Raw genomic sequence first — 24339 nt, forward strand, 5'->3', positions numbered from 1 at the left:
AAAACCATGAGAAAAACCCACATTTATAAAATGTAACTTTTAATTTGCAAATTCACTATAAAAAGGAATTAACCCATTCATTTTTACCATAGCACTGTTCAATTCATCGTGGAGCAACTTGGAGCACTGAAGTTGGCGAGCGAAATTCGGCCCCGTCTGTGCATCATTCGTCCCGAAATTCGTTCCAGGTAGACACACATTGCCTTGCGCTTTCAATTTAATGCTTTTTCATGCGTTTTTAACATTCCAAGCGATAGTTTAGGTGGTTTTTCAATCCGGGTTGTTATCGGCAAATCTAGTGTCTATGCAGAGCTGCTAGTCCCACTAAGGCTGGTAGCTACCTTAGAAACAAACAAACTAAAACTACTTTAGTTTTCCTTTATGAGAAATAGATAAGAGGGGAATAAAGGAGACCAACCTCTTCTTGCGCTTGGTTCCCTGCTCGATTCCTCTCACTCTTCTTCTGTAGATCTTTGCCACTAGCTTCCTCGTCTATCTAGCTTCAAAGAGCACCTGTAGGATCAAAGCAGCATAAAACTATCCAAAAACATAGATCTATTATCATAAACAATATAGGACCAGATATTAAATTGACCACACAAATACATATATCATTACTCATACAAGAATGTGGAGGGAAACTTGAATAGCTTTATTAATAATCAAGAAAAGCAAAGAGGATTACAACCAATTGTTTGACCCAGCATCATCCTCTCAGCAAGAAAGCCCTTCTTCACCTCATGAAAAGCTTAGATCACCCAACACTATGATGTTACACCAAGAAACCATCAGCACTTCCTTACAAGATACAAAATTCTAGCCTCTGGATCTCTGAGATGAGGGATCCATATATAGATGTTTGCAAGGGGGGTTAGTCAGCTTTTGAGATTTGATTAGTGTCCTCTCTCTGATAGTTCTTGATTCCACTTGGAGATCGATGATCTCTTACTCATCCCTGGGCGAATGCAGAGAGGCAAGTGTCACAGGAGAAGTTTATGGAAGATTCCATGATCCTCCACCTTGCAGATTAACCCTGCCATTTGTCCACTCTCGCTCATCACACCCCATAGAAGGGCTTTTCAAGATGCACTGCACCTCGCGTGTGTATTTAGGTTGGATGCAGTGCACTTTGACCATGGAGCAGGTGAGATGGTCCATTTTGACCAGTTCTGAGCAGTTTTTCATGGAGAACTTCTAGGAGAAAGATAATCAGTTGACCTTGTTCTTTTAGAGGTTGAAACAACACTTTTAGGGACTTAAGAGCCCTTGGTTTATGGACATTTATGATTGGGGATTTGCAGTGCCCAAAAATGTCTATAACAGTTGCCCCCTAAAGCATGAGGTTGTTAATCTGTTGATGTCGGGTGAAATGCTTTATCATGAGGATCTGAAGTTTTTCAAGCTGGAAGGCGACCTGTAATAAGATACAATACAATACATTATCTTCATAACATTTTCATGATCTAGCTGAGGCGGGCATTCCATGCTCAACTTTATAAATTAATTTTCATATACATATGACAAACAATCGTTTGAGTGTAGACTAATGATTCTTGTAGAGCCATCATCCCTTGTAGAGCCATATACACTTGATGTCTTTATTTTCCTGAATATAATCATAGCCCGGATGGATTGAAACTAATCCGGGGTCTTCAATCTCGTTCGATCTTTACTCAAAGTACAAGTCGATCCATGTGAGAGATGTTCTGGAGTCGAACATGGAAAGACATCGCCACTGCTTACCAGCCAATGATGTGTTGGAAATAATACTGAGGGGGGGGGGGGGGGGTGAATCAGTATTATCAGAAAAACTTTTTCATTTTATGCTCAGAAACATATACGCTACTTCAGTTAAGTGAAACAGCGTGTACACGCAACTTTGTCTAAAGCAACCAGCGTATAACAAGAAAACTTATGATTCAGTAGCTTATCTTCAGTAAATGCATCAGGACATTATTAACCATGATAGTAAAAAAAGGTGCAGTATAACAGAACAGATCATCACACAAAAACACACACATGAACACCATGATATAAGGTGGAAACCCAATGTGGGTGAAAACCACCTGCTGCAAGTTGTCTCTATATTTCTTTAATATGAAACTTCAGTTTACAATCTTTTGTACTGGTGCAGCCTTATACCAGTACGCAGGCTACAACCTGCAGAAGGCTTCAACCTTCTCTTGTTCTCCAAACTTCCTTGGAAGGGAGCTCCACCCCCTTTGCTCTTGTACTAGCTAAGATACTAGTACGTAGGTGCAGGCCTACAATCTTCTTTCCTTCAGGTACCACTTTTCATACATTTTCAGACTGGATATTCCTGAAGCACAACATTACAATCTGAAGACCATGATTCATTCACAAATTATTGAAGCATAAAACAACCAATACTAGCATCATCAATCTTTGAATTACTGAACCACTGAAACCTTGTCAAACCCAGTCACCAGAACACAGAGCAGACTACAGAACTCTGCAATAACAGCCAGACCCAACTGCAAACCCAAAAATCAAGCTTCAAAAGATATACGCTACTTCAATGAAGGCAACCCGCGTATACACGCGGTTTTACCGAAGACAACCTTGCGTACAGATCTAAAAATAACTTTTCATAACTTGCCAGCTGTACCAGATATCAGTTATACCTAGAATATAACATTGCGTCAGTATGCAGATCTAGAAATACACATAATCAACCATATAAAGATAGTTTATTTCAAACCATTTGATCCCGATCTCTCCTTAGATCTTGTTCTCCATCAACCGATGAGATCTCCTTAGCTTAGATCAAGCAATACATCATCAACCAATAACCTGCATACCGGATCTAATACTTCATCAGATATTCAAGACTTTTCAGATACACTTGCCTAATGATTTCCTTCTCCTTATATAGCCTTAGGCCTTGTTCAATACCAAGAGCCAAAACCATAGGAATCCAATACCATCATCCTCAAAACTAGGGATCAACACACCGTCGAGACACCAAGGTCCAAAACCATAGGCACAACTTCCAAGGAATAACCGCCATGGACCAAAGATAAGTTTTCCACATACACGCGCTTTTACTGAAGCCAACCAGCGTGTACACGCGACTTGGTATATAGCGAACCTGCGTATACGCGACTTGGTATATAGTGAACCTGCTTGTATACTCGACTTGGTATATAGTGAACCAGCGTGTATATATTTTTTCATACTTGTAGACTGATCATCAATTCCTTGCTGCTATCCTTCTGCACTATGATTTGTTATCAGTGTGATTTGCCATCAAGGACAACACTTGTCTCATAATGCCAAAAATCTCCCCCTTTGGACTTGATGGCAACAACACCAAATCAAATCACTCTCCCCCTTTGTCATCAAGGGCAAAGGGCTGTGCTCCCTCTGAGTACATGCTTCCTCTGACTACAGGCAAGATCTGCAAAAGATGTTCTTCAAAGGAACCAAGACTTATACACCATAAGGGACCTTCCTATTACCAAAAGACTCAATACATACATCCATACTCCCAACCAAGAGGGGATACATCAGAAACAACCAATTATATTACATCATTCATCCCAGGCATAGTGGGGAAACCAACATAGGCCGTTACATGACCTTGACACCATAAAAGAGATATCACAGAAGAGATACATGACATAGAGACAACAAATCTAGACCAAGACTTATGAAAGACACAAGCAGCATCTGATACACATCTTTTAGATCAGCAACCAAGATTTCCTTCTGAGCTCCTTCTCCTGAAACCAACAACAGTTGTGTACTAGAACCAAAAGCATCTAAATGCCAACAATGCTTTATGAGACTTTAATCTGCTCCCCCTGAACCTGTGCCTGCTGCTCCCCCTGAACCTGTGCCTGAAGCTCCCCCTGTGCCTGAAGAATTCTGGCATACCCATCTCAGACCTTCTCCGACCGGAGTCTGCCCTTGCTGTTCAGAACTCCATATACGCGACTTCTCCTGCAGAAAATAGCGTATGCACGTGGATATGCTTTCTGCAACACGCATACACCATACACGCGACTTCCCAGCATAAATCAGCGTATATACGCAGATATCCCTTACGTAACTTGCGTATACCAAATTCTCTGTAGAACAGACAAGCTTCAACAGCAGGATGAGGCATCAACTACTCCCAGCTTTTGTCTGAGATATTCAAAAGTTTCCCTGGGCAGTGGTTTCGTGAGAATATCAGCAACTTGTTCCTTAGAAGGAACATACTCCAACTTGACCTTCTACTCAAGCACTTGTTCCCGAAGAAAATGGTACTTGATTGGTATGTGCTTGGTCTTTGAGTGCATGACTGGATTCTTTGAAATGCTGATTGCACTTGTATTATCACATAAGATAGAGACTGGTGAAGTGCAAGTGATTTGAAAATCCTGCAAGGTCTGCATCATCCAAAGAAGTTGTGTGCAACAAGATGCCGCAGCCACATATTCTGCTTCAGCTGTAGATAAGGCAATCGAACTCTGTTTCTTGCTGAACCACGATACTAATCTGGAGCCCATAAAGAATGCACCACCACTTGTGCTCTTCCTGTCATCCACGCTTCCGGCCCAATCTGCATCTGTATAAGCATGAAGTGTGAGATCTGTATCTCTAGGATACCATAATCCATAATTTTGTGTCCCTTGAAGATATTTGAAGATTCTCTTCACTGCCTGAAGATGAGTCTCCTTTGGATTTGCCTGAAATCTCCCAACTATTCCGACTGCATGCATGATGTCTGGTCGGGTACCTGTCAAATAAAGCAAACTCCCAATCATGGATCTATAAGTTGGTTGATGAACTGCTGCTGATTCATCATTTGCACTGAGGCTGCATCCTGTAACCATGGGTGTACATACTGGCTTTGAATCTTCCATGCAATACTTCTTCAAAATCTGCTTGAGGTACTTGGTTTGAGACAAGAAGATGCCTCCTTCATTTTGTTGGATTTGCAATCCAAGAAAGTATGTCAATTCTCCAAGTAGTGACATTTCGAATTCTTTCTGCATAACCAAGGCAAAGTTTTGACTCATAGTCTCTTCATTGCTGCCAAAGATAATATCATCTACATAAACAACAAGTATTAGCAATTTGTTATTTTCAATTTTTATATAGAGATTGCTATCTGTTGATCCTTTTGAAAAGCCTTGTTGGTGAAGATATTTGTCCAATCGATAGTACCAAGCCCTTGGAGCTTGTTTGAGACCATAGAGAGCCTTTTTGAATTTACATACAAGTTTTGGATCATTCCCAAGAATGAAACCATCTGGCTGCTCAATATATACTTCTTCTTCTAAGTCTCCATTCAAAAAGGCTGATTTCACGTCCATTTGAAATACCTTGAAGTTTTGAAAGCTTGAGAGAGCAAGGAACATTCGGATGGCCTCAAGTCTTGCAACAGGAGAAAAGGTCTCTTCAAAATCTATTCCTTCTTGCTGCGCATACCCTTTACAAACAAGTCTGGCCTTGTTTCTAATTACTTCTCCATTTTCATTCAATTATATTTGAAGACCCATTTAGTCCTATGACATTTTTATCTTTTGGTCTAGGAACCAATTCCCAAGTATTGTTCTTTTCGATCTGCTCAAGTTCTTCATCCATTGCCTTGACCCAACATTCATCTTTGCATGCCTCTTTCACATTTTGTGGTTCAGTGGAAGAGAGTAATGCCAAATAGCTTGAAGCTTCTGCAATTCTTCTTCTTGTTTGTATTCCTGCTTCTTTCTGCCCCACAATCTGAGATTCTGGATGATTCTTTTGAACATATCTGGATGGAGTCTTCTCTTCTATTCTTGTCTGCTCCTCTGGTTCTTCTTGAGGTTCTTCTTCTTCTTGAGGTTCTTCTTGAGGTTCTTCTTCTTCATCATTCTGCCTTTGAGGGTAGCCTTCATCTTCTTCAATGTCTTCATGATGAACTTGCCTAGGAATATATCCCTTCTCATCAACCACTACATCAATGCTATCAACAATTCTGCCAAGTCTTTTGTTGTAGCACTTGTATGCTTTGCTATGTGGAGAATAACCAAGAAGAATGCCTTCATCTGCTCTTGGTTCAAGTTTTCCATTTCTCATCAGTATTCTTAATATAACATTTGCTCCCAAAGATTTTGAAATGCTTCACCGAAGGAGTCTCACCACTCCAGAGCTCATGAGGTGTTTGAGTGCTGTTTACTCGAACATTTGTTTTGTTAAGAATAATAACCGCAGCATGTGCAGCCTCACCCCAGAAAGTTGCGGGAGTACCTGATTCATCAAGCATAGCACGAGCCATTTGTTGGATTGTTCTGTTCATTCTTTCCACAACCCCATTTTTCTGAGGAGTTCTAGCTGTAGAGAATTCTCTTCTTATCCCATGTTCTTCACAGAAATCGAAAAATTCGTTTGAGGTAAACTCCCCACCTCTATCAGATCTGAGGCACTTAATTTTGTGTCCTGATTCATTTTCAACCAAAGCTTTGAAGGATTTGAATTTTTCGAATGCTTCATCTTTGTGCTTCATAAGCCCTAACCAGACAAACCTGGAGAAATCGTCAATGAATAATATCAAATATTCTTCTCCTCGAGGTGTCCTTTTCCTAAATGGACCACATACATCTGTATGGACTAGCTCAAGAGGTATGCTGGCCGATCCTTCCTTCTCTGGAAAGTTAGTTCTGGTTTGCTTTCCAAACTGACAAGATTTGCATATAGTGTTGTCTGGAATTTTGATATCTGGAAGACCACGAACTACCTGATATCTGCATGCTTTCCTTATTTGTGAAAAGCTTAGATGCCCCAACCTCCGATGCCATAGCCAGTGTTCATCATCCTTGCTCAAATAGCATTGTTGTGGTCCTTCTTCAAATATGTAAAGATTATTTGGAGTCCTTCTTCCTTTGATCACTGTTTTACCTGTATCAAGGTCACGAACACAACATCCATTTGATCTAAATATTACCTCTGTTCCTTGATCGCACATCTGACTGACACTCAGAAGATTATGCTTCAATCCATCAACATACAAAACATTTCCAGCTTTGACCTTCTCTTTCAATGGAGCAACACCTTTTCCTTTTATGGCTGCAGAGATATCGTTTCCAAAAGAAACTTTCTTCCCCTTTTCTAATGTGGTATATGACTCAAGCTTTTCTTTGTCCCCTGTCATATGCTTCGAACATCCGCTGTCAATGTACCATAGACTTTCTTGACCTTCTGCATAGAAGGCTATCCCACATCTTTCTGGTTGCGGTTCCTTTATTCTCCATGTTCTGACATTTGAGGTTTGTTCCTTCTGAGTTGTCTTCCGGAACCTGCTCCTGCATTCAGAGTCTTCATGACCAAAGTTATTACAAATAGAGCATTCAACTTCATTTTCAAGAACTGAAAAGTTGTTATAAGTCCTTTTCATGGTTCCAGTCATTCTCCCTTGCTTTTGAGCTTCTCTAGTCATGATTGTCTTGTAGGCAACACATTGAGCTGCTTTGTGACCGAAGTTATGGCAAGAAAAGCATTGGCCATTAAAGAAACTTCTGCGATAATCAGATCTATTATCCAACCGATTGTAGCTTCTATTCACATTCATTCTTGGAGCAAATTGGGAAGATTTTACCTGAGGCTGATTGTAGCTTAAGGCAGTGTGTCCCCGAATTTCTTGATGGTCTTTATTTGTTCTTGAGGTAAACTGTCCCTGATTCACCTGATGACTTTTATTTGGCCTTTGCTCGCTTCTCCTTGCTGCATCAAGATAGATTTTAGAGGTAGATGCTTGAGATGTTTCTCCATTATATCCAAGACCTGTCTTGATCAGAGGAGATCGTTGCACATTGATAATCTCATCCAAGGTTTCAGATCCTTTAACAAATTTAAGATTAATCACTTTTGTTTTCTCAATCTCCTTTCTAAGACAAACAATCTCACATTCCAATTTTTCAAGATGTTTTTCCTTTTCAGCTAGTTGACATTGTAGAGAATCAATAATAGCACTCTTCTCTTCTAAGCAAACTTTGAGCTCTTTCATTTCTTCACAAAAACCTTCTACATCTATAGCATCCATATAGTCATCATCTTCAAAAGCCATTAAAAGTTTATATCTATTACCTTGTTCATCTTCATCACTATTTGAAAGACCATCACTATCTTCATGAGTGTAATAGCTTTTCTTCTTTTCATTTTGTTTCTTGTTCCATTTAACAGGTTCCTTTCCCTTGTCATTCTTATATTTGTGAGGACATCTGGCAGCATAATGACCTACTCTTCCACAAGCAAAGCATTTAAAAGGTAACTTACCTCTGAACCTTCCAGAACCCCTTTGAAGATTTCTGACAAAATTTGATTCCTCTTCTTCATCTTCTGGCACGTGACTTGCTTCATAATAATCTTCTTTGCCTGAAGCCTTGAAGGCAGCTTCTCTTCTGTCTGATGGACCTCCCTTTCTCATTTCATAAGCGGTTAGAATTCCGTGAAGCTGAGACATAGTGAGAATTTGCAGATTTTCCTTTTCTTCTATGGCAGACACTTTAGATTCAAACTTGGGGGACAAAGATCTTAGAACCTTTTCAACCACAATAGCCTCTTTTATTTCTTCACCCAAGTTTTTCATGCAATTAACAATTTCATCTACCCTAAGGAAATAGTTAGCCACACTTTCATCATTGTACATTCTGAGAGTCTCATACTTAATCCTGAGAGTTTGAAGTTTAGCACGCTTTACCTGTTCGTCTCCTTCATAGCTCGTGACAATTTTGTCCCATATTTCTTTTGCAGATTTATAGTGCATTACCTTCATGAATTCTGATTGAGATATACATCCCAATAGAGTATTGACTGCTTTCGCATTTGTCTCATATTTCTTTTTCTCGGCTGCATCTGTAGGAGTAGCTGAAGGAAAAGTGTAGCCTGTCTCTACGATGTCCCAAACTTCTGTACCAAGAGATTGAAGATAGGCAGTAACTCTTACCTTCCAATAATTGAAGTTTGTCCCATCAAAAACCGGTGGCCTGATTGATGCTTCTCTCTCATAGTTGCTCATGATGAACGATCTACCTTCAAGTGATCAAGCTTCCTTGAAGGACCTGGCTCTGATACCAATTGTTGGAAATAATACTGAGAGGGGGGGGTGAATCAGTATTATCAGAAAAACTTTTTCATTTTATGCTCAGAAACATATACGCTACTTCAGTTAAGTGAAACAGCGTGTACACGCAACTTTGTCTAAAGCAACCAGCGTATAACAAGAAAACTTATGATTCAGTAGCTTATCTTCAGTAAATGCATCAGGACATTATTAACCATGATAGTAAAATAGGTGCAGTATAACAGAATAGATCATCACACAGAAAACACACACATGAACACCATGATATAAGGTGGAAACCCAATGTGGGTGAAAACCACCTGCTGCAAGTTGTCTCTATCTTTCTTTAATATGAAACTTCAGTTTACAATCTTTTGTACTGGTGCAGCCTTATACCAGTACGCAGGCTACAACCTGCAGAAGGCTTCAACCTTCTCTCGTTCTCCAAACTTCCTTGGAAGGGAGCTCCAACCCCCTTTTCTCTTGTACTAGCTAAGATACTAGTACGTAGGTGTAGGCCTACAATCTTCTTTCCTTCAGGTACCACTTTTCATACATTTTCAGACTGGATATTCCTGAAGCACAACATTACAATCTGAAGACCATGATTCATTCACAAATTATTGAAGCATAAAACAACCAATACTAGCATCATCAATCTTTGAATTACTGAACCACTGAAACCCTGTCAAACCCAGTCACCAGAACATAGAGCAGACTACAGAACTCTGCAATAACAGCCAGACCCAACTGCAAACCCAAAAATCAAGCTTCAAAAGATATACGCTACTTCAATGAAGGCAACCCGCGTATACACGCGGTTTTACCGAAGACAACCTGCGTACAGATCTAAAAATAACTTTTCATAACTTGCAGCTGTACCAGATATCAGTTATACCTAGAATATAACATTGCGTCAGTATGCAGATCTAGAAATACGCATAATCAACCATATAAAGATAGTTTATTTCAAACCATTTGATCCCGATCTCTCCTTAGATCTTGTTCTCCATCAACCGATGAGATCTATCCTTAGCTCAGATCAAGCAATACATCATGAACCAATAACTTGCATACCGGATCTAATACTTCATCAGATATTCAAGACTTTTCAGATACACTTGCCTAATGATTTCCTTCTCCTTATATAGCCTTAGGCCTTGTTCAATACCAAGAGCCAAAACCATAGGAATCCAATACCATCATCCTCAAAACTAGGGATCAACACGTCCGTCGAGACACCAAGGTCCAAAACCATAGGCACAACTTCCAAGGAATAACCGCCATGGACCAAAGATAAGTTTTCCACATACACGCGCTTTTACTGAAGCCAACCAGCGTGTACACGCGACTTGGTATATAGCGAACCTGCGTATACGCGACTTGGTATATAGTGAACCTGCTTGTATACGCGACTTGGTATATAGTGAACCAGCGTGTATATATTTTTCTTCATACTTGTAGACTGATCATCAATTCCTTGCTGCTATCCTTCTGCACTATGATTTGTTATCAGTGTGATTTGCCATCAAGGACAACACTTGTCTCATAATGCCAACATGATGTAAGCTATTAACAGGCATGAGTGGAATCACCGATAATGATGATGACCCTCAAGGTACTACAGTACAATTCACGTGGTGTGAATAAGGGACTTGGCGTCAAACACCACGCAAAATCTTTCAGTCGAAGGCCATTGATGTAAACCTGTCGTCGGAAGTGAGAAACTTTCCATTGAGGCAAGCAAGCTTCAAAGTACTGAAAGGGTTGTTCCTAGATCGACTTCTTGGATAATGAGTTGATGTCGACAAGAAGCGATCCATCATAGGAGGGCCTTAGTGAATCCCACATCAATGACATGGAACGGAGCAAATGATTTTAATGGAGGTGAAAACGATCTGGTGATATAAGGTTCAGGGTGGCGGTCATGAAAGAATGGAGCGTAAGTATTGCAGTGGGTGAGACACAGGTGAATTCTCTGAGCGACTTCTCTTGAACATATCGGTGACACTGACATGATGGACTGGTAGCGTTAACCCCAAATATGGATGGTGTGATGGACCCATGGTGATATGACCAGTGAACGAAACAACCCAACCTGGCTCGGATGCAGAGTGAAAGTGTCATGTTCAAGAGCGACTTGCTACCAATAAAGTTTCTTCAAGTTTTCTTCCCAATTTTTCCCCAATCATTGCTGACCAATACCTCTTTATTTTTGTCAAGCTTGAGGAGGATAACATATGCTTGTTCTATAATTTTCCCTTCGGGAAAACCCATCGATATGTTTTAACGAGCCTAGCGATAGTGAAACTTGTTCTTGTCTGCATGGACAAGTTTATCGCTATTCAGTTTTAACAAGTTTAATGACAAGGATAACTCGGTCCTTTTCAATTTTAGAGAGTAAAAAAGGGATGTAAAGAAAACTCCAATAATCCTTTTTCGTCATATAATCCCTTGAGTCCGAAAAAGTATAAAAAATACAAAAGGGATGAATTTTCAGTACATTTAATGAGCCGAACAAAACAAGCACTCGATCTTTTTGTGTAATAATCCATCAAGTCCAAAAAGATTAAAATCTAAAGGAGGGATAGCACCTCTGGTCCCTTTAACGAGCTAGAGAGGCCAATCGCTCGGCAATCTTTTCATATTTTACGAGTCAGTTGAAAAGAGCTTAAAGGAGACTCGTTTTTTGAGGAACAAGTGATAAATTCGGGTAGCAGCTGATTCCAGGTAAGGTTTGGAATTTTCCAATCATGGCAGTGTCACAAGGATGGCTAGCAGGATCACTCTTTGCAGCTGTTCCTCAAAAGGGTAAACAATAAAATGGAGGTGAATGATCGGCCAAAACAAAGTGGAGGTGATGATGAGAACACGACCAAGGCTTCCAAGGCTGATGATAATACATTCACGATGGTTATTTACCGGAAAATGGTTCATTTTTTAATGAGCTTAAACTCTGGGGGAACATTTGCTCAATGCTTATGTTTATTTTTTAACAAGCTTGAATTCCACGTTAAAAGTGCTCGATATAATGGTCATTGATTGTCTTGATTACCGTTGACAACTTTGTTCTTTCAAAGGTTGTACTGCCTACTCAATTGCTTCATCAAACTAGTTAGAAAAGAACAATACATGTTTAAAAAATGAGTTAAAACACTAATATTTTACTTGAATTACGTGAAACGTAATTTAAAAGTTCTTTTTACCTCTCATTTTACCATTTCATTTGAGCTTTGGTTTTTTGGAGCTTTGGAGGTGCTTTCCCCCTTGATTTTCACTAGCTGATTCCGGGAGATTCTGTGGACGATTCTCGGTGCCATCTGGACCAAGTAGGAGCTAAACCTGAGCTCTTTAATCTCATCCTTTCCTTTTTGAATTCTGAGCATGTTTTCTGGTTTTTCTGAGCCTCTGGGGTTTGAAAAACTTGCTCTGGCTCCATCGCACCTCTTTTACATCGAAAGGTGCGATGCATGCTGGCTTGGCCATTGGCCAGTCAGCATGCATCCCACCTAGAACACTGTTGGGGGTGCGATGGGCATAAAGAGGGAAATTTATGCACAGTTTTTCATGGAAATTTTTGCCTGTTTTTCACCAAATTAGGATTTTGACTCTTCTCTTGTTTGTTTCAGAGATTCATTGGAGCAAAATGCCTGTTACATGGTGAGAACATGAGCATGAATAAGAGGACATGCTTGCTTTACATGGTCCAGTTACGATAAATGCACTGCGGAATTGTGGCATGTTCAAGTTTTTTCGCATCTCTTGCATGAGGCAACAAATCAACCTATTGCAATATTTTCTCGATGCATGGGATCCTACCACCCAAGAGTTCCAGATTTGGGGCAAGTCCATCCCCTTGACTGTCATGGACATCTATTTTTTGACCGGCTTATCGAGGCAAGGTGCCCCTATCTCATTATCAGGGTCGGCCCATGGGGGTGAATCTGTGAGAGATTACATTCGCAAGTATTGCAGAGAGGGATCTTAGCCAAGTAAGGATGGAAAGATCATTTGAGATGTCACTAACAGGTTTTTGGGGACCATTCTGTTCACTTTTGCTAGATTGGCTGGTAGTGCGGCACTTCATGTGGCCAACAGGTCTTATATGCAGTACGCCTTGGAATGCCTTGAACCAAAGGTGTTCAATTGGTGTGATGCAGTACTCTCTGTGATGAATGAACAACTAACCAAGGTGAAAAATAGAAGATTGAAGAACTTTGGATATGGTTCTATCTTGACAGCTTTCGCCTTGGAAAAAATCCCGTTGATGCAGCCGCAGTATGTTTCACTTGGTTTACCTCCACCGACTGAGCCACGGATGCAGAGATGGGTCAACCTTATGGCCAGACACGCTGGTCAGTCATAGGTTTCATTTTCTGATACCTTTTTCGAGTGGTTCAACCGTCAGGAGATGGTTTTTTTCGAGCATCCATATGCTCATATGGATTTCCAGGGTGATCCGGATTTGGTACTGCCTGCTGGCGAGCAGTGGGGTGTCATCGGTAAATTCTCTGACCATATCTCCGTTTATCATTTCTCTTTATAATGTTCTTGTGCTTTCTTCTATCAGGACTAATCAAAACTCATGTGCTCATGCAGATGTTGGACCAGTTCGACCAGTAGTACGCTTGAGAGTGCCAGCTGCCGCTCCAGCAGGAGAGGGTGTGGGAAGGGCTATCCTTCATGACCTTGATGTGGTCGAGACTCTTTCAGCATTGCAGGATCAAGTTGAAGGCCTCACTCTTGGTATTCCAGACATGAGGACTGACGAGCTGCCCCTGACGTTGTAGCGACATACTACCGGCGTGTCGAGTCGGTGGACTAGGCTTTTACGCATGATTGCATAGGCAGTGACTTGTTATCACCAACATCATTAGACTAGGGTGCCCCCTAGCGTTTTGAGTTTTGGGTCATTTGACCAATTTTGTCTTCGTTACAGAACATTATGTGTAAACCATAAACAGTTATATATATATATATATATTTTTGATTTTCGGAGTTTTATTTTGGTTAAGTTACATGATCCTAATGCAAATACTGATGAAATACTTCTTTTTATAAATGTTGCAAATGTCTATCTAACACATAATTTTCCAATGAGTCCGTTAATGTGTTTAAGTTTCTGGAAATATGCTGATATTGAATAAAATCAAATTTTCTTTCCAAAATCTTGACCCTTAGGAACATGCGATAGATAGCTGGATTTCAGACGGAGTAGATACCAGTGAGTTGTAGTATGACGAGCTGTGAGTCTAGCCTGACAACAAGTCAGCTTATGCCATGTGTGATGGCATCAGAAAGAAGCTCTATCAACGCGCTATATTCAGCGATGTTATTTGTTGACCGACCAATACATACCCCTCTGAAACTTACTAACTCGCTGCTTGGATCAAAAATGGCCTAGGCCGCAGAAGATAGGTTCTGCGAACTACGACTCGCCCCGTCGGCATATCCAACAAAAGATTCCAGTAGGTTCGACATCTGTGACAATTGTAAAAAGTGGATTATTTGACCAAAACAATTACTCTTAGTGAAAACAAAAATGTAACAAAAGCATATGGGTTACCACACTGAATCATGAGTAGTAATTGTTGGAAATAATACTGAGAGGGGGGCGTGAATCAGTATTATCACATCAATAAAACTTTTTCATTTCCATATTCAGATTCATATATGCTACTTCCACAACTTCTTATGATTTTGTTAGTTGATCCTTAATGAGTGCATTAGAACATTATCAACCATATTAACAGTAAACAGGTGCAGTAAAAATAGAATAGATAATCACACATAAGCCACAAACATGAACACCATGATATAAGGTGGAAACCCAATGTGGGAGAAAACCACCTGCTGCAAGTCATCTCAATCTTCTTCTTAATAAGAAAATCCTTTTACAATATTTATGTACTGGTGTAGTCTTATACCAGTACGCAGGCTTCTACCTGCAGAGAGCTACAACCCTCTCTCGTTCTCCAGTCTCTCCTGGAAGGGAGCTACAACCCCCATAGTTCTTGTACTAGCCGATCCATTTACTAGTACGCAGGCTGCTACCTGCTACAATGCTCCAAAGTTTTCAACTGCTACTGGAAGGGAGCTACTACCCCCTTAGCTCTTGTACTAGATAAGATACTAGTACGTAGGCGCCGACCTACAATCTTCTCTCCTCTAGGTACCACGTTTCATACATTTTCATACTCGATACTCCTGAAGCACAACAAATAATTTGAAAGGCCGCGTTTCATCCAATTTTCATACTGGACCCATTAATATCATTGAAGCACATAATCAATCAATCTTCTGAATCATCCAAACCTAGATCAATACGGATAATATATGTGTTAGCACCCAGATCTAGTCCATCAGATCACACAAATATGAGTCATTATGATCTAGATCCAATATTAGTTCTCATCCATCAATATTGAAGCTAAACACGATCAACCAAACAGGATATGCAGAATACTGACACCTTTAAACTGTCATCAGAACCCATCAACAACCAGAACCACCTGTGACTTCAAATATCATAGCTCAAATTGTATACGCTACTACAATGAACCAAACCTGCATATATACGCGCTTACACCAAAGCCAACCCACATACAGATCTATAAATATTCAAACATGACTTGCAGCGATTTCAAACTTAAGTTATACCCAGTTCAGATCATTTTTCAATATACAGATCTAGAATAAGCATAATCAAATATATAAAGATAGTTCATTTCAAACCATTTGATCCCGATCTATCCTTAGATCTTGTTCTCCATCAACCGGTGAGATCCCTCTTTAGCTCAGATCCAGATCTGCACCATAACCCAATCACAGTATTCCAGATCTAGCACTTTATCAGATATTCAATAATTCAGATGATGCTTTGCCAAATGATCTCCTTCCTCTTTTATAGCCTTAGTCCTTTCTCAATACCATGGTCCAAAACCATAGGATCAAAAAAACTATTGGACTAATACCATGAACCAACCATGAAAGTGCGTGAGATCAACACTTTTGGATGCAATACCACAGACCAAAACCATAGGATCAAAAACTATCGGACTAATACCATGAACCAACCATGAAAGTGCGTGAGATCAACACTTTTGGATGCAATACCACGGACCAAAACCATAGGACCAAAAACTGTCGGACTAATACCATGAACCAACCATGAAAGTGTGTGAACTTTTCTCTTGCATGAAGGGAACTTTTCTCTGCATGAAAGTGCGTAAACTTTTCTCTACATGAAATAAAATTTTCTCTGCATAAAAGTGCGTGAACATTTCTCTACATGAAATAAAATCTTCTCTGCATAAAAGTGCGTGAAATTTTCTCTACATGAAATAAACGTTTCTCTGCATAAAAGTGCGTGAACTTTTCTCTACATGGAGTAAACTTTTCTCTGCATAAACGTGCGTGAACTTTTCTCTACATGGAATAAACTTTTCTCTGCATAAAAGTGCGTGAACTTTTCTCTACATGGAATAAACTTTTCTCTGCATAAAATTTTGGAAATAATACTAAGAGGGGGGGGTGAATCAGTATTATGACATCAATAAAACTTTTTCATTTCCATATTCAGATTCATATATGCTACTTCCACAACTTCTTATGATTCAATTAGTTGATCCTTAATGAGTGCATTAGAACATTATCAACCATATTAACAGTAAACAGGTGCAGTAAAAATAGAACAGATCATCACACATAAACCACACACATGAATACATGATATAAGGTGGAAACCCAATGTGGGAGAAAACCACCTGCTGCAAGTCATCTCAATCTTCTTCTTCATATGAAAATCCTTTTACAATATTTCTTTATTGGTGCAGTCTTATACCAGTACGCAGGCTTCTACCTGCAGAGAGCTACAACCCTCTCTCGTTCTCCAGTCTCTCCTGGAAGGAAGCTACAATCCCCATAGTTCTTGTACTAGCCGATCCATTTACTAGTACGCAGGCTGCTACCTGCTACAATGCTCCAAAGTTTTCAACTGCTACTGGAAGGGAGCTACCACCCCCTTAGCTCTTGTACTAGCTAAGATACTAGTACGTAGGTGCCGCCCTACAAATTTCTCTCCTCCGGGTACCACGTTTCATACATTTTCATACTGGATACTCCTGAAGCACAACACATAATCTGAAAGGCCACGTTTCATCCAATTTTCATACTGGACCCATTAATATCATTGAAGCACATAATCAATCAATCTTCTGAACCACCCAAACACCAGATCAATACATATACAAGGACAATATATGTGTTAGCACCCAGATCTAGTCCATCAGATCACATAAATATGAGTCATTACGATCCTGATCCAATATTAGTTCTCATCCATCAATACTGAAGCTAAACACAATCAACCAAACAAGATATGCAGAATACTGACACCTTTAAACTACCATCAGAACCCATAAACAACCAGAACCACCTATGACTTCAAATATCATAGCTCAAATTGTATACGCTACTACAATGAACCAAACCTGCATACATACGCGCTTACACCAAAGCCAACCCGCATACAGATCTATAAATATTCAAACATGACTTGCAGCGATTTCAAACTCAAGTTATACCCAGTTGTTACACTAAAAAATGTCACCATGACTATTTACAGTTAGTATGGCTCTATCAACAGTCATGCTATCCTCCTGGGCAAGTCTTATGCCTTTGCTCTCCATGTCAAACTCCAAAAAAGAGAGAAAGTCTTTGTAAATGTATTTATCTCTGGGTACGCAGGTTCTCTCAACCTTACCTGCGGATACGCACCTAATGTTCACAAAAGCTGCGTACTTGTACGCTCTGTATGTAAAGGGGCAGGTGCGTACCCTTGTAAAGGTCAAAATGCGTAAGTTTCATCTTTAAAAAGTTACTTGTGGTCATTTCTAGAGCATTCTAGAAGGTTGTTCGACGTGTATTGAGTGCCTCCAGATGGTTCATGTACCCCTACCAAAGAGGAACTTATCCCATCAATAAGGGAGCTATCCCATCCAAAGAGGGGATTATCCCATTGATGGTGGACCTGAATAACTTCCTCTAGACCACTATAAATACATACATTGGGCCAGAAGGAGGGAGGTTGGAAGCTAAACATTTCTAAGGGTAGATGCTGCTGGAATTAGGACTCCCATTTAGAAGCTTGTGAGGAGAGATTGCCATCTTTGCTTGTTCTATTTGGAAGTGGGTGAGCTTTGTCAAAGTAAAGGAGAACTCTTGATGGACCCTGGGAGGGACTTGCACAACACCAAGGCTCAGGTTGTAATTGTTCCTTTTGTTTCCTATTAATGCAAATGAGTCCATTCTTCTCAATAACTTGTTATTTATGAGTTGTTTCATGTACTCCTTGGTCTATGTGTTAAATATGTTTTATTTTATGAGATTATCAAGTGCTATTTAATCGTTTGATTGTTAGTGAATGCAGGTTTCGAAGTGAAGGAGGAGCTCATCCGGATTAGCGAGGCTGGACTGCTACAACAGCGTTGGACTATAGGTAGGATCTAAAAACTTGATTTCTTATATAGTAAATGCATGTTTAGAGAAGGATTGCTCTTATTTGTCTTGTTTGTCACTAGAGAGTCTTAGGCTCCTAGGGAGGTTGGTTGTGTCCACACTATCGACTCTTTCCGCCTGACAAAATGGCGACCATACTTGGGGTTGATACCCTTGAGGGTATCAACCTCAAGGTCAAGGTCAACCCCAATATCCGTATTTACCTCAAGGTTATCAACCTCAAGGTCAATACTCGAGTCAAGGTTATCAACCACCTCAAGGTCAGTCATATGTTCCAGGTATGGGAACTGTACCTTTTAGTTATCAATCCTATCCTCAATCCGGTTATGGACCTCAGTATTCTCAACCTGTTATGGGTCAATACCCCGGAATGTTAGTGTGGGATCCATCACAGGGTCAACAGGTGTTGCAGCCAAGTATACAGTTGGTTCCTCAAGCTGGACAACCCGTAGTTTCTGGTCCACCCCAGCAACCGCAACCTGTCCAGTCAAATATTGAAACTTCTGTAGCTTCGGTAGTTACTCAGCCGCCAATTACACCTAGTACTCCATCTCAAACGGCTGCTACAACTACTGCAACATCTGCCGCACTTACTTCTGGCGTATCGACAGCTCCGGTTTCTACTGTCTCTGCAACCACTCCTCAGACATCTGTACCCTTGTCTGGATCTACGATTCAAACTATGGTCCAGATGCCTACAGGTCAGCCTGGTATAAGTACGGTTGTCACTACTCAACCTCAATTTGTTCAACAACCGTACCAGGGACAATACCAACATGGGCAAGCTGTCCAACAGCCGGTTTACCAGTATCAACCGTATCCTGGGTACACTTATCAACAACCTCAACAACCCCAGTACGGTCCGGTTAATCCTGGTTTTCCAGGAGGATATAATATCCCTAATGCGACGCCTATTCCAAGTTATCCTAGATATCCTCCTCCTGGGGCTGGTGTCATGACTCAGAGTTTTAGGGATCCGAACCGGCAATTGCCGTTTATCGCAACTTTGGATTTACCAGACTTGACGCGCCTAACGAATGATCCAATTCAATATCTTCAGTTCTGGTCGCCAATGCCAAATAAGTTGCCCAGTGATATACCCAAGTTCGAAGGTAAGTCTGGAAAGGATCCGTCCAATCATGTGATGACTTACCACCTCTGGTGTGCTTCAAATTCTATCTCGGATGATTCGATCCGCTTACGTCTTTTCCAGTGTACACTCATTGGTCTTGCGGCCAAGTGGTACATTGAGTTGCCACGGGCCTCTTTTTACAATTTTAGCCAGTTAGCTACCTCGTTCTTAACTCACTTTCAGTTGCCGGTCAGATACGATAACTGCACGGAGTTATTAACTTCACTAAAACAATCGACGTCCACGTATATTTCTGATCACATTCATGAGTGGAGACGTCGAAGAAGGTTAGTGAAAGTTTTTATTCCGGACCAAATTTTAGCTGAATGGTTTGTTAAATCATTATTACCGAAGATTACTGAAGATGTAGCTAAGGCTGGAGTAGTTACTGAGGAGCAAGTCATTGCTCAGGCGCAGTACCTTGACTTAGTTTATACTCAGTCAGGTACGTTACACGAGAAGATCCCAGATCTTCCAAAATCGAATCAAATCGCTGCTGCTCCTTCGGGATCTCATGTCGCTGATGGTATGATTGGCATCGTGAATACAAAGAGCAAGAAGAAATCTTCCAAGACTTCTACTACTCCTATAATCACTTTGCCTGATTCCTCGACAGGAGAGTCTTCTCCTGAACTTTCCGCCGATATTCACGCTGTAGAATCATCTACGGCCAAATCAAAAAACAGTGGAAAGAAGAAAGGAAAGAAGAAGGCTAAAGCAGACAAGGATCCGAAGGAGAAAATGGAAAAGTTGGAAACCAATGACGAAAAGCGCAAACCTCGATATCCTTGTCTTATTTGTGAAGAGGATCATTTTACAAGAGATTGCCCTCATCGGGCCGAGGTTGTAAAAATAGTCAAAGGTTCTCCCACTCCTGCTGTGTTAAAAGATCCATTTCCAAAGCAGGAGAGTAAGATGATAGGTTCTTCCTCGACTGCAAGTGAAGAACCCATTTTGATGATGTCTCATGTGCGGATTGCGACTCGATCGCAAGATTATGGTAGTAAGAATCCTGTTGATGGTAAGGAAGTAGAATCTTCTCATTCTAATCCATCAACCTCAGCTCTTGGTTCCGATCCACTACAGATCGAAAAACCTAACCCGGACTTAGTAATCAAACCGCCCGCCAAGGGTGTACTTCGAAGGTCTGCTTTCAATCCACATGCGAGAGCAACCCAGAATTACAACATTGTTGAGGACTTAGCTATTTCACCCTCAGCAATGTCGGCTTTAGAAGTGCTGCAATCATGCCCAGCACAACGAAAATTACTTTTGTCGGCTATTGGAGCTGTTGATGTTCAGGACCCGAATCTGATAATCTTCGATCTAGAAAATAGTACACCGCGTCTACCCCATCAAATGGCTTTCCAAATTCCAGTGATAGTCAAAAACAGGCCTATTCATCGGACTGTGATTGATGAGGGAGCTTCTACGTGTATTATGTCGATTCAATGTTGGAGATCGCTTGGTTCTCCTTCGTTGAACCAATCCCCGACCATCCTTAAGGCCTTTGATGGCCGTGGGTTCCGTCCGTTTGGTATTCTACAGGAATTGCCTATAGGGGTAGAAGGTAAAACCGTTAGTATGGATGTGGAGGTGGTTGATGCCCCTCTAGACTACAACCTTCTTTTGGGTCGAAGTTGGTCATATGCTATGACAGCGGTCGTTTCATCGGTCTTCAGAGTAATTAAGTTTCCCATAATGGTAAGATCGTGACGATTGATCAGCTGACATACTTTTCATCCGACCCAGCCTCTTCAGAGAGTATCCAGCATGTCGGTAAGACGACAATCCCTTATAGGGACGTTGGCGTAGGTTTAGTTAAAGATTTCGGTTTACTGGGAACTTTTCCTTTCCCTCCACTCAACGCAGACCCTTCATTTGCATCAATTCATATGATTACATCAGACAACATTATTTATGATGATCCTTGGATTGTCCCATCTGAATCTGAGATAGACTCATTCGGTGATGCTATGCCTTTGAGTCCATATGAAATTGCTTATGAAGCCGTCATGTCTTTTACCGACTCGCGTTCAACCCAAATCGACCAAATGAATGTGGTCAGTGAAGAATCACTTTTCACATCAACCTTAGAATGGATAACATTTCCTGAAGTCGTGTCATTTGACGAGCAACTTCGCGAAATCCTAAGTGTAGACGATCTACCATGGGAAGATCTCCATCACAAATCTTCGTTTTTACCTAAGGATGATGCTTTTGAAAATGATTTTTCATCTATCTTTACCGCCGAATATGTCAAAGACGCTCAGAATCCAACGAAACATTCTGATTCAGAGTTGAATTTAGGGAATATTTCTCGCACTATTCCCATTGATATTTCAGTGAAGCCCGGAATTGAGGAAAACATTCATATAGGTGCCTCATGTACAGAAGAAGAAATTCAAACTTACAAGGCCCTATTCCAAGAATTCCGCGATGTGTTTGCCTGGTCTTACGAGGAAATGCCAGGAATCGACCCTGCCATTGTTGTTCATGAAATAAAGACCTACCCGGACACTAAACCCGTCCGGCAACGGTTGCGTCAGATTCACCCTCGGAAAGCGGCTGCGATTAAAGCAGAAGTCGAGAAGTTGTTGAAAGCAGGTTTCATTTATCCAATCCCGTTAACGGATTGGGTATCGAATATTGTTCCGGTCAACAAGAAACAAGGAACAATAAGAATCTGTATCGACTATAGGGATATAAATCGAGCTTGTCCAAAAGACAACTATCCTACGCCTTATATCGATCAAATTATTGATGATTGTGCCGGAAGTGAAATGTTTTCCTTCATGGATGGTTTTTCGGGCTATAATCAAATCAATATTCTACCTGCCGACCAACCAAAAATGGCATTCATTTGTCCATGGGGGACATTTGCTTATTGCAAATTACCTTTTGGACTTAAGAATTCTGGGGCAACTTTTCAACGGGCGATGTCTTACGCATTTCATGACATCAAGCACATTGTGCAACCGTACCTCGATGATTTGCCTGCTCATTCTTTACATCGAGCTGATCACCTTGTCCACTTACGAGCAATCTTTATGAGGTGTCGGCATTATCGAATTCGGTTGAATCCCCACAAATGTGTGTTCTGTATAGAGACGGGTCGATTGCTGGGATTTGTTGTTTCAAAAGCCGGCATTCGCGTCGATCCCTCGAAGGTCGAAGCTATCATCAAATTGCCTCCTCCTTCGAGTTTGCGCCAACTCCAAAGTTTGCAAGGGAAAGCGAACTTTTTACGCCGATTCATTCCAAATTACGCCGAGGTCACTAAAGGTTTTACACGGTTGTTGAAATAGAATGCTCAATTCTTTTGGGACGAGATTGCCCAACAATCTTTTGATGCACTTAAGCACGCGTTGACCCATGCACCGTTGTTGCATCCTCCCAACTACAACCAGGACTACTTCTTATACCTCGCAGCTTCGCATTCCACCATTGGAATGGTGTTAGTTCAAGAAGATGAATTCGGAGCGGAACATGTGATATATTATCTTAGTAGGACATTAAACCCCACTGAGCTAAAATATTCACATGTGGAGAAATTGGCCCTGGCAGCCGTTCAAGCTGTCCAGTGTTTTCGTCACTACATTCTTCTCCGTAAAACTACAGTTATTTCGGATTGCAACCCTATGATTTATATTTTGACAAAACAACTGCTAGGGGGCAAGTACTCTAAATGGATCGTTATCCTGCAAGAGTTCGACTTGGAGTTTGAGAAGTCCAAGTCTAAGAAATCCTTAGTTTTTGCGGAATTGATGTGTGATTTCCCGCATGCTGACACAGAAACTGTGGCAGAGGAGTCCATTGCGGACGAATCTTTGTTTCTTATCAGTACTTTAGATCCGTGGTACGGGGATATAATCATCTATCTCCAAACCCAAGCCTTTCGGCCTGAAGCTTCAAAGTCGAAACGTCGAAAAATTCGGTTTCAATCCCAGCAATACAAGATTATTGGAGATACACTTTATCGCCGGAGGGCAGACTTAGTTTTTCGACGTTGTTTAACTCACGAAGAGGTTGAGAGAGTTTTGAATGATTGTCACTCTGGAGCATGTGGCGGTCATATGTCTGGGTATGCCACATCTCAGAAGGTGTTGCGCGCTGGCTATTTCTGGCCATCCATGTTTAAAGATTGTATCATTGCGGTCCGGAAGTGCCACAACTGTCAAGTGTTTGATCGCAAGATGCGCGCACCACCTGCTCCTCTCCATCCTATAATTGTCGTTGGTCCTTTCGCCAAATGGGGTATCGATTTTATTACTTGTAACCCTCACTCGGCTGGGGGGCATGCGTATATCATCCTCGCGGTTGATTATTTTACTAAATGGGCCGAGGCGATGCCTACATTCGACGCAAGCAGAAAAACAGCTGCAGTTTTCGTATTCAATCATATTATAACTAGGTTTGGTGTCCCACAAGCAATCATCACTGACCATGGGAGCCATTTTCGAAACATCATGATGACTGAGCTTACAAGCCAGCTTGGTTTGCGCCACGATAGCTCTACTCCTTATTATCCGCAAGCCAACGGTTTGGTTGAGTCTATCAACAAAGTTCTGGTTATCATGATCCGACGAACCATTGGTATTCATCGGTCGAATTGGCACAACATGTTATTTTCAGCGCT

The sequence above is a fragment of the Pinus tabuliformis genome, chromosome 7 (assembly GCF_031772625.1).
Source record: "Pinus tabuliformis cultivar Carrire ecotype Pingquan chromosome 7, CPIR1, whole genome shotgun sequence".
NCBI lineage: Eukaryota > Viridiplantae > Streptophyta > Pinopsida > Pinales > Pinaceae > Pinus > Pinus tabuliformis.